The 12,942-nt window shown below is 38.1% G+C and overlaps 1 protein-coding gene across 4 annotated transcripts in view; it reads left to right on the forward strand.

The window, feature by feature from the left end:
* Positions 1-12,942, forward strand: part of abr (ABR activator of RhoGEF and GTPase) — a 321,977-nt gene that overhangs the window by 13,736 nt on the left and 295,299 nt on the right. The window lies entirely within an intron of this gene.

Genomic DNA, 12,942 nt, shown 5'->3' on the forward strand with positions numbered 1-12,942 from the left:
GTGGCACATGAACACTCATGTAGACAGTAGCTGCACATCACGTGAAAATTACGCGCACAGAGGAGCACAGAAACTCGTTGTCAACACTAGGGCTAGGTATTACGATTTTGATTCGATTCAATATCGATTATTTTGGATGTAGTATTTCAGTTACAGTACATGGCAAATTTTCTAGAGGAAAAAGATCTACAACTAATGCTGTAAACTACACATGGGAGTCAGTTGGTACTACTATAATAATATTGAAGGTTAAATTAACTTATATACAAACACTTAAATTACACTCAATGATGTTTTTATTATAAATAAATTTTAGAATTACATAATCATATTTCTACTCCAATTCGTTTTTTTGAAATATAAACATTTAAATCGCGGCTGTCATAACTGATTTATTCAAACTGAGACTTTGCTTCTTATCAAAAGTAACAAAGCACAAAGATTATTGCGATTTATTGGATGGGAGGCGCTCATTCTGCTCATTCATTAACTGAAAACAGACTAATCGATTCTTGGGATTTAAGAATCGATATCGGTTCATAAAAATGAGAATCGATTAAAATCGAGAAATCTATATTTTTTTTTACCCAGCCCTAGTCAACACTGTCCTGTGATTTATCACTGAAGTAGCTTAGAAACTCAAAAGTTATAGCATACATTTGGTAACACTTTTGTATGGGTGACACATATTCACTTTTGATTAAGACTTTTCCATCAATAAATTCCTAATTTACTGCTTATTAATAGTTAGTAAGGTAGTTAAGTTTAGGTATTGGGTAGGATTAAGAATGTAGAATAAGGTCATGCAGAATAAGGCATTAATATGTGCTTAATAAGTGCTAATAAACAGCCAATATCCTAGTAATATGCATGCTAATAAGCAACTAGTTAAAAGACCCTAAAATAAAGTGTTACCATATATTTTTTCTACGTTTGAAGTAACTACTTACAACCCACAGCTTCACAATTTATTTATTTATTTATTTATTAGTTTATTTAACAGAGACAATGTAGTATAACATTGCTATAGTTTCAAGCAGTTGATGCTCCACATACAGGCTTCTAGCCAAAGGCTAATTTGCAGCCCCAGTCCCTGGTTAGGCTTTTTTAACAACAGTAAAACAATAATCACAAAAAAAACTGAACAAAAAAAAAAATATATATAACAATAATAAAAAAGCTGAGACTATGCATGACCATCAGTGTTCACAAACCTGCTTTTGTTTGAACCACTTTTTTTAAATTTCTTTGAAAAATGTTTAACTCTGTTTGCATTTTCAGTTCAGCTGGCAGGCTGTTCCAAAGCAGTGTACCTTGAACTGAAAATGTGGATTGTGCAAATTTAGTATTTCTCTTTGGTATTGTGCAATTTTGATTAGTTGCATCTCTTGTAGTGATCCCCTTACTACTCTGTTTTGATATTAATTGGCATATCATTTCTGGAGCAAGATTATGTACACATTTAAACACCATTTTAATAAGAGACAAATTTATAAAAATTTCAAAACTAAGCAAACTATATTTTTGTCAAATATTACAGTGATGCCATCTATTTGGTTTCTTGTCCAAAATTGTTAGTGTTTGTTTATATAGAGATCTAACATGTTTGATAATCAGTTGAGAAACCTGACTCTAGACAGTCACACAATAAGATAAATGCGAGAAGACCATTGCATGCATGTATAACGTAGCTGCTTTTAGAGATATATGTGGTCTAATCATATAAAAACAATTCAGGTTTGTTCTGATTGTTCTACACAGTCTCTTCACATGCACATCAAATTTCAAATGAGAATCTAAAATAACACCTAAATATTTAAAATTGTTAACTGCCTCTATTGCCTTTTGATTGATCTTAATTATAAAACCATTAATTTCCTTCCTCCTAATTGAAAAACACATTGAGACAGTTTTTGAACAATTCAAGGTCAAACGGTTGTTTTGCAGCCACTGTGACATGACAGTCATTTCATTTGTTAATATATCTGCAGCTAAGCGTGGAGTCTGTGCCGATACATAAATGACTGTATCATCTGCATATAACTGATATTTAGATTCCTTACAACAATTTGGTCAATCAATGACATATAAGGAAAACAACAGTGGACCCAAAATTGACCCTTGAGGGAAACCCATCTCATTGTTTCGTATATTTGTATATTTTCGTATATTTCGTATATTTTTCGTATTCACAGTATCAAATGCCTTTTTAAGGTCTAAAAACACTGCGCCTACCACATTACCATTATCTAAAACTCCCTTAATAAATTCTGTGAGAAAGCAGTTTGCCATTTTCTGTTGAATACTTAGGCCTAAAACCAAACTGTTTAGAGTGAAGTAGATCATGTTTTTCTAGATAGTTTATAAGTTGTTCAGCTACCAACTTTTCCAAAATTTTTGAAATTGCAGGGAGTATAGAAATTGGTCTTTAATTCTGAACCTCAACCTCATCATCAACTGACCCTGCCTTAAAAATTTGGGTTATAATAGGAGTTTTCCAATTTGAGGGGAATTTACTTTCTCTAATAGATAAGTTTATCAAATTTACCAAGGGCTTTAGCAGACAAGCACTATATTTTTTTTTACGAATGCGGTATCCATTCCAAATATATCCTTAGCCCTTGAATTATTCAATTGATTAATAATTTGAAGTATCTTATCTTCATCAACCTCAGAAATATAAAAGGATGAGGAAGTGTCTTTTATTGCATGTTGAGGTAATTGTACAGGTTTAAAACATACATCAAGTTCTTCCACAGACTGGATAAAATATTTATTCAATTCATTGGCAATTTCAGTGCTATCAGTACTAAGTCTTCCATTTATGTTTAGCTCCAACACTGGTTTTCTTTGTATGCCTTCTTTGTATGTTTGGAAGTGCATTAACAAACTTTCTAAAGAGATGAGCTATTTCCTCCTGACTCTGCAATCAATTGCTCAAAATATACAGTTTTCACCTTCCTCATTTCACTAACTACTTTATTTCTTAATGATTTAAAACTTAGGATATCTGTCTGTGTTTTTGTTAGCAAAGACTTTTTCAAAGCAAGATCTCTCTTTTTCATTAGTTGATGGATATCTGAATTTAGCCATGGTAGGGATGCACTGTTTTGTCTACATTTTAACGGTTGTGTATTTATTTGTGTAATTACTCTGCAAACGTTTCTTTGTTAATTTTCTAACAACCAGGATCATGTTATGATCGGACAAACCTGTTGTCACATGTCTCGTGTTTCTGTTTCCCCTGTGACCTACTTTCCTGTCTGTCAGTTAATTATGTAATTAGTTTCCACCTGTGTTAATCATCACCCTCATTAGTTCCTGTGTTTGAGTTGTGTGTATATATACCCTGTGTCTCCCTCCATTCCTTGTCCGTTCTCGTTTATGTAAGTTGTGTATCCTATGTTTCTGTGATTAAACTCTACTCCTTACCCTTTTCCGTCGTCATTGTGCCTTTGATCTACACAACTGTAACAGAAGAACGGACCAATACAATTTTTGCGGCGATTTTCTTTTCTTTAGTTTTTTCCCCTTTTTCCCTCCTTCATTATGGACCCTGCCGTTGCCATTCTTTGCCTGGAGCAGAGGGACTGCTCCCTGGAAGCTCACACCTTGGAGTTTTTGGAGTTGGCGTGCCGTACATACTATCCTGACCGCTCGCTCTGTGTGTTCTACCTATACAGCCTAAGCGAGCGGTCCCGAGCACGCCTCCCAGGGAGCGGTCCTCGGAAGGACTTCGCCGCACTCGTGGAGTGGGTGCTGGTGAGTAACGACTCACCCTTCACCGTCGGCCCCGCGGAGGATGACTTCGCCACCAGTCCCACTCCACTGCCAGAAGCCAGACAGCCACCACCTAACGTCGCAACGGAGATGTTTTTACGTGCCCACCGCAGACCGAGGAGGCCAGCCTGCCGCGATGCATGAGCCAGGACCGAGGAAAGGATCGGACAGTACCATCGCCCTGGAGCCAACCTCTCAGCAAGGGTCTGACCAGGTGCCAGTTACATCATGTGATGTCGAGGGAGTGCTTGTGGAGCTCAAGGGCTGGGAGGAAAGCTCCGCCCACAACACCACCACGATGGTTGAAATGACTGACACTGGTAAATATTCTGAGGAACTGAAAGACATTTTTTGTGGCTGATTTAATTGATTTTTTCAGAGAGGTGATTTCCCATTCCCCTGATTTCCCTGTTTTTAATGAATCTCCTGTATTCCCTGAGCTTCCTGAGGACCATTCTCCAGCGTTCTCTAAATCTCCTATGTCTCCTGTATTCCCTGTCTGCCCACCCAGCCTCCCTCTCCCGCCTCCTCCGTCACCCAGTTTCTCAGCCAGTTCCTCAGTCCCACCATCACTTCTGCCCTTCTGCTGCTCGACATCTCCCACATGCCAGGTGGGGATGTCAAGCATCTTCAGGTCCTCCACTCCATCTGTGCCAGAGGATCCCCTGCCTCCTCTTCCAGCCTCTACGCCCCCTGCTCCATCTCGGCCCATCGACGCTTCGGTGTCACCCTGGCTCCTCCCTCCCTCGGCTCCACTGGACACCATCGGCCATACGGCTTCTCCGGGCTCCCTCGTCTTTCCGGTTTCGCCTTGGTCAGTCGTCCACCTGCCTGCACCTACGGTGCCGTCTGGCTCCTCCTTCCCTCCAGCCCCACCTACATCCTCGGTCCCACCGGCTCAGCCTCCGCCCTCTGGATGCCCGCCTCCCCCTCGGACACTCGTCGCCATGGCTCCTCCTCGGTCTCCAGGTCCATCGGCTGTGCGTGGGCTCATCGGCTCATCAGTTACATCTGGGTCTCCAGCTGAATCTCCGTTGGTCGTCCCCAAGGTGTCGTCTGCCCCCAAGTTGACTCCACCATGGCTCCTCCCACCTGCGACTCTACCCTGGGGCCTCGTCCTGGCTGGCTTCTGGGGTAACATCTGGCTCCTCCTGCTCCTGGCTTCCCCTTGGCTCCTCCCACCCTCCACTCCCCCTTGGACTGTTTTTGTTATTTTCTATTGACTTTGACGATATGTCACATGTCTCGTGTTTCTGTTTCCCCTGTGACCTAGTTTCCTGTCTGTCAGTTAATTATGTAATTAGTTTCCACCTGTGTTAATCATCACCCTCATTAGTTCCTGTGTTTGAGTTGTGTGTGTATATATACCCTGTGTCTTCCTCCATTCCTTGTCCGTTCTCGTTTATGTAAGTTGTGTATCCTGTGTTTCTGTGATTAAACTCTACTCCATACCCTTTTCCGTCGTCATTGTGCCTTTGATCTACACAACTGTAACACCTGTCAGAAGATTATATATTTTTATCACCCTTTCAGGTTTATTTGTAAATGCCAGATCAATAAGAGTTTTACTTGTTTTTGTTAACCTTGTTGGACCTTTTTATTAACTGGTTAAATTTATGTTTAGCTGTAATTGATTTCAGTTTATCCTTACTACGTTTGTCTGCCCAATTTATGTTAAAATCTCCAAATAAAATAGTTTCAGTATGACAATTTAAAAACTTCAACAATTCCTCTAAATTATAATAAAAAGAAGAATCATATGAGGGTGGATTATACAAAATCACAACATTAAAATTCATTTTTGGGGACATTATAACATTTAACGCCGAACATTCTAATCCAGCAATATCTAGTTTCACTTCAGCATAGTGTTGTCAAAAGTAGCGGTACTTCGGTACAAAGTCGGTACTGAAATTTTGAAAATGTGACGATACCCGCATTTCTGTAGTACCGGTAGTATGTGATCTGCTAAAGAAGATATTTAGTTATAATAAAAATATTAAAAATTATTAATAGAGTTATATGATATAATCATTTGTTGTTTTTATATTACAGAACAACAGCAAAATTACAATACTAATATTCATGATGTCTTTATTTCTTGCTTTCAAACGTTAAATCCTTGAGCTTTTATTTTGATGGAAAACCACAGGGAGATCCAGGAATATGTTTTTCTTTGACAAAAGATTTATAAACTACACTCTCAGTACAGATGGTTGGAGCACGTTGGGTTTCTAAATGCAAATTATAAGCGACTCAAACACACAGCACTTGCAGAGCAGCATTTTCTGTGAATCGAAGAAATAAGCTGTTTTACTCCATGCAGCGTGTCAGACTATATATTTCTATAATTACATCACATTTGATGGTCGCACTAAGACACATCACATTCTCACATCCATGCATTGTCAAAATTCTCAAAAAGTTACCAGGCAACTGCTGAATAAGCATTTTAGTCTGATTTTTACTCGCATTTGGCACTTTGAACCCTGGCGATCATGCTAAGTGTCCCGCAAATGGTGCTGCGAGCTCGCGCAGCTCTGTCAGAAGCAATCCGTGCATGAAATATTAGAAAATGTAACATTTTGCAGTTTATTAAGTAATTGTTATGACCGTTTTGCGATTTCAGTCATCAGACAGTTAACCAGCTACCTCGCTTCATCTTTTTCGATGGGAGAAAAAGTTTCAGGGGTTCACCTCTTTCTGCCATCCTACACACACACACACACAAGTGACTGACTGACTGACTGACTGCTCGCACCAACGGAGGGGGAGGGGTCGTGTTACTCACTATGCTGCACACAGCCTGGAGAATTCATGCACTTTGGATCTTTGACGCGACATAAACCGCGGTGTACCTTGAAACCGGTAACCGGCCCATGCCTACATAGGACCAGCACTTGACCAGGATAAACCAGCTCAAACCAGCATACCAGCTTTAAAACCTACCTAACCAGCATATGCTTGTTTTTTCAACAGTACAAAATGGATGTTTGAGCATTTATTTATTTTTTTTATATTTCAAAATTTATTTCATTGAGGTAGCCTATATATGCACACACAAACATACACACATGCTTCAAATCATATTTAATATGTTTTTAAAATAGGCTATATAAAGTAGTAAAATAGTTCCAACAGATTTTCCTGTGGTACCGAAATTGGTACCGAGAACCGTAAAATTTTCATGGTATTGGTACCGACTACTGGAATTTTGGTACCGTGACAACACTACTTCAGCACATTTAAAAGTATCCTTAATATAAATCATGACTCCCCCTCCTCTTCGTGATGGTCTATCCTTTCTGTAACAGCTATAACCAGGAACATCAATCATGCATGTTGGTGTACTGGTAGACAACCAAGTTTCAATCAATGCTAAAAAGTCCAGGTTTGAATTCATAAGCAGATGCTCAACTTGATTCGTCTTTGATATAATACTTCGGATATTCAGGTGCCACCCTAAAATACCCTTTGATTTGAGTTTTGAATCCCAAATCACTCTGGCATGGTTTACAATCTGAAATAATTTAATCTTTTTCTGTTTCTGTGCAGCATGGTTGATGGCTCCTTTTGTCTTTGAGCTTTCAGACAACACATTATTTTGTTCACAGATAAGGGATGGTTTAGACTCACCAAAACTCTCTGAATCAAGGATAGGACTAATACAGAGCTCTGATGGTTCAAGCATGGACACATCCTGTAAGATATCCAAGGGTAGTTTGGCCAAACACCCAACATCTCCCAGCTTACACCCTGATAGTCTACTGATCTCTGCACCACAGTTTACACTGCAGCCTGGATTACACTCAGTCGATCCACTTACTGGTTCAGTTGTATGTTGGTTTGTTGATGGTCCTGGATTCATCTGTATGTCACCGCTGAGCAGGAGAAGAATCAGTAGAACCTTTGGACCATACCATTTACTTCTCTTTACATGCTGATGACTTTCTTTTCCTTGATGATAATTATTTTGCTAGCAGTTAGAGTAAATAATGTGGTATCCTTTGGCTGAAGAAGTTAATTTTTGGTCCATCAACCATGGGCATGAGTTTGACAAATGTAGTCTGTGTTTCATTTGCAGTAGCACTGACAGCAAAACCACATGGACTTATCAGGAACCACAAACAGAGCAGCCATATGCAACAAGACTCGTTATCCCTCTTTCTAACGTTTAAAATCCATCCTTGGCCGAAGATTTCTTTAGTGTTGATAAGAAATGGTTGAAAAATTCCATATGAGATCAAAAATGATTGTAAAAAAAGGTTAAACAAAGGGGCAAGTGTGGAGCCTAACAAACCACCCCTGCACTTGGCAGCCATCTTGGAAATCACCAATTTTATAGAGGGACGGTATGACTAATTCACACACACGATCGCTCTCTCATTAATGCATTCAAATAAATGTACTGGTACGGGTACTGTGCTAATTTATCTGTATCTGATTTACAAAATAACTTGATAAAATAGCTGCTGAAAGTGAGCTATGTCATGTCGGAGCACTCTTTGATTAGGAAAAAATATTCCACCTTTAATAGTCAAGCATATTTACAGTACAAACCTTGTCAGTCCTATTCAAAATGTATTTGATGTTTTAAAAAAATCATGTGGAGCAGGGTTTTAGACCAATGAGATTTTCCTGTTGGCAGGGCTACACAGTGCAAAATGACAGAAATAAAACCAATAGAATGAAAAAATGTGTGTTGCCTTCTGCGGTCCTGGCTGGTTAGGAAAAAACTCAAATTAATTTGTAAGAGAGACAAGTATTGCTTGTTGTTTTTATGTCTCACATAGTTAGGATGCAATGTAGTTGCGTCACAAGTATGAATTTACTACTGCAGATAAAAATCGTAAGTCTAATACAAACAGTCTACAAAAGCTAGTACTCTAGTCAGCTGTCCTGATCCACTTGAACCCTAACTGAAACCTTAAGGGTTAGGGTGCAATGTAGATGTGTGACAAGTATAAATTTACTACTGCAGCTAAAAATAGTAAGTCTAATACAAACAATTTACAAAAGCTAGTAATCTAGTCAGCTGTCCTTATCTACTTGAACCCTATAATGAACCCTTAAACTGATGACCCAAACTAACATGTTTAAAAAACTTTATTGACTTAAATTAATGTTGACAAATAATGGTGAATCTAGCTGATGGAATAACTTTCAGGTGTTACCATGGTAATCAGGCTGTTATAAGGAACGGATAATACACTTATGTACTGCATGGTGTATGTGAACTGGTGAAGATAGTCTGTAATGTTTCTGCGGTCTGCACATGCATTAGCTTCACTTTGCAGCTCTGCAACTGCAACTAAACCAAAGCAAGTTCAAGATACATCTCATTTCCTGCTGTGTCATGCCATAGGTTCACACCATCATCCATTCAGCATCATCTACACCTCAATGCAGTTACCGTGGTGTTAACAGCTCTGCAGTGTTTTCCTCAGAGGCTCGTTTTCCTTAACCGCAAAGACAACATTGTTGTCTCCAGGCCAACACATCACCGGTTAAAAGTAATTCAATGCCTGTAGGATTGTGATAAGCATTCTGGAAACCTGTTCTGAAATAAGACACTGATTTATTGATTTAGTGCAAGTTTTCTGTGTATCTGTCACAGCTGTAGTTATCTAAGCTGAATCCTGTTCTATTCACTAGCATTATAAAGGTTGTTTTATTTGCTCTTCCTCCGGTTTTAGTTCTCATTTGATTTAACCCTGTAGTTTGTAAAGTAGCACAACATTAGTTACTGTCACTTCTGTAAAACCATAGTAAATTAAAGGTTTTCACAACAACCTGTCAAAATAAAAGTTTGGTTTAAACTGAAGACAATTTAACAGAAATATAGGATTGGGAATCGAAAATCGATTCCAATTCTGGATACTTGTAATAAAATTAAAATGTGGATCCCCCTTATTGATTCCTGTGTGTGCATTTTACTGTAGTATATGAAGCAGGGTGAGGCCTCCTTCTTCCCTGAACTTGAACTTTGTTACAGTTACGTTTGATAACTTGAAATACACCATTATTTTATTTTATTCTAATGAAATACCTGCAAGTGCTGAATTATTACTCATAGAGGTCACTTTATTTGACAAATTAAAACTATGGGATAACGCAGCACTGTTTTACTTGGTCAAAACAATCATACTAAAAATACGTTTGAGCGTGTTGAAAGCTATATAACGTTACTTTGTGCATTAGCTTGGTGGCTGGTATGAGACACTTGTTGCACATTGCAGTAAGCTAGTTATTAGATATTGGTATATCATATTAATAAAAGCTGGATGACTTGGTTGCTAAATGGCATGCAATTCATTTAAAAATATATTGTATGGTAGAGAAAATGCTGTATTACTGTTACTACAAATAAAGCTCTTTCTTTGGGATACTGTAAAGTACACAAGTCAACAAAATATATAACATTTGTTTAAGTGTTTTTGGATATTTTTATATTGCGCCTTTTTAAATTAAACACATCTTTTACAATCAAAATGGGGGGGGGGGGGGGGGTCTCTTCCACTTTACAACACGAAATAACATGAATGAATGTAGGATGAATAAATACCGAAGGTATGTTGAAAGATACAGTACAACTTACTGAAATCCGTATCATGTCATATGTAACGTTAATCGATCAATGATTGTTTCAACCACGGAAAAACGGCAATAAAATAGCTTGTAAAAATGTCACATTTACTGTAACATTTACCTCAGAAAAGCCGTTCAATGTCAAAAAACTTGTTAGTCAGCTACAAAAATGAACTTAGAGAGGAGCATTTTGATATATATCCACTGTGACTATAGGCCATTGCATATTCATGTACTTAACATGTGCTTCAATACTGAATGTTTAAAACTGTTTTATGATGGCCACCATTTAAATGCTTAGGCCGATATTAAAAACGAGTAGAAACACAATTATGTCATTAAAAATTTATTATAACATTATTATAAAATAGTTCTTTGTGTAATTTGTATGTAAGTAGCTTACAAATCAATTAATTTTAACCTTTAATATTATAATGATGTACCAGCTGTGGTTCCCTGTATAGTTTACAGCATTATTTGAGAGAGATTTTTTCTTTGAGGAAATTTGCCATGTATAGTACCTGATAGGCCCCAAATTATTCATTATTGAATTGAAGGTAATCAAATCGCAAGCTTCTGAATCAAAATCGAATCCAGTTGTGAAATTTGTGTCAATGCCCAACATAGTGTCAATACATTTTTTTTATTATTTTTTTTTATTACTTGAAACAAATGTTGTTTTTTCCATTTATTTTCTTGTGGGAGTGCATCAGAATGCTTAGTTTATATGTTAAAATCACAAAAAGTTTCTCATGGGGGAGGATGCCCCCAGACCCCCCTACTACTATTTACTTTGTATAAATAATGCCTACATAGCCACAGAATATATGTTGCATGGAGAAAACGTATAGTTCAGTTTAATTGCGGTTATAACTTATGTTATCATCTTGCTTTTATCCATTATTAGTACAAGCCTGTTGTACCGGACCTCGTCTGAATCATGGTCAAAACTTTACTGATGAGTTTTGACGTTTTTTGTACTCCACACAAAAGATAAAGCGTCCATTTTCACTCCACTGTAAGAGCTTAATAAAACACGGTGCAAGAAGTGTGCATTAAAATATTATCCATAAACTCTCTCTCGCTACTAGATATTCCACGGTCAACTGTTAGTGGTATCATAACAAAGTGGAAGCAATTGGGAACAACAGCAACTCGTCAACTTTCTGCAGAATCAATAGCTACAGACGTCCAAACTTCATGTGGCCTTCAGATTAGCTCAAGAACAATGCGTAGAGAGCTGAATGGAATGGGTTTCCATTAGGGATGCACCGATGCCATTTTTTTAAGGACCGAGTACGAGTACTGATACTTTTTTCTAGTACTCGCCGATACCGATGCCTATACATTTATTAATTTCTCTCTCTCTCTCTTTTTTTTTTTGATGTTGCAGTTTTCCAAGCACAATACAGTGAGACTAATGAATGTAGGACAGCTTCTTTATTATTACTCTAATAAAAAAAGTAATAATTTTTATGTGCTTGTCACAAACTTAAAGAACAAAAATGTCACAGTGTCCAATAACCTTCAAAGGGCATAATTACCAATATATATAATTGTTGTTATATAAAAAGAAATTTACAAACAAATTACAAACAATACAACAAATACTATAGAGATACAAATTAAATAATACAGTAGGTTTATTTACCATGTATACATTTATTTAACATATTTTGTTGTTTTATTAACATTAATGACAAATATAGGCTACGGTCCCTTTAAGACAGAATCCATGGATACTGACACATATCCTGTTTTCACCCAAATGTTTATGTCCACTTAAGCCATAACCGACTGTATTTACGTGAGATACTCCACATGATGGACATTTTCACAACTATGCGTGCATTTGACCATTCAGGCACAATGAGAACTGATCGCGAACTGAGAGAACTGGGATGCGCGCAAGAAAGAGAGAGAGAGAGCGCGTGAGAGGGAGTGCTTCTGGTCTGTGTCATTCAGCGCGATTCCGCCTATCCCGCCTTCACTAATCAATAACGAATTGTGATTGAAAGCATGCAGTACGCAGTGTGTGTGTGTTGTCATCATTAATTTGAAGTATTTCCACTCCCTTGAGGCCGACATTGTTTCTGCTGCTGCCGCCGGTGTCTCTGTGCATGGAAAATTCTGTCGGTTACGTCACGTGAGGTATCGGTCTTTGGTATCGGGGGTATTTTTCAAGTATGAGTACAAGTATATGAGCTTGGTATCGGGCCGATACCGATACCAGTGCATCCCTAGTTTCCATGGCCGAGTAGCTGCATCCATGCCTTACATCACCAAGTGCAATGCAAAGCGTTGATGCAGTGGTGTAAAGCACGCCGCCACTGGACTCTAGAGCAGTGGAGACATGTTTTCTGAAGTGAGGAATCACACTTCTCTGTCTGGCAATCCGATGGATGAGTCTGGGTTTGGCGGTTGCCAGGAGAACGATACTTGCCTGATTGCATTGTGCCAAGTGTAAAGTTTGGTGGAGGGGGGATTATGGTGTGGGGTTGTTTTTCAGGGGTTAGGCTTGGCCCCTTAGTTCCAGTGAAAGGAATTCTTAATGCTTTAGCATACCAAGACATT

The sequence above is a fragment of the Ctenopharyngodon idella genome, chromosome 5 (assembly GCF_019924925.1).
Source record: "Ctenopharyngodon idella isolate HZGC_01 chromosome 5, HZGC01, whole genome shotgun sequence".
Lineage (NCBI taxonomy): Eukaryota > Metazoa > Chordata > Actinopteri > Cypriniformes > Xenocyprididae > Ctenopharyngodon > Ctenopharyngodon idella.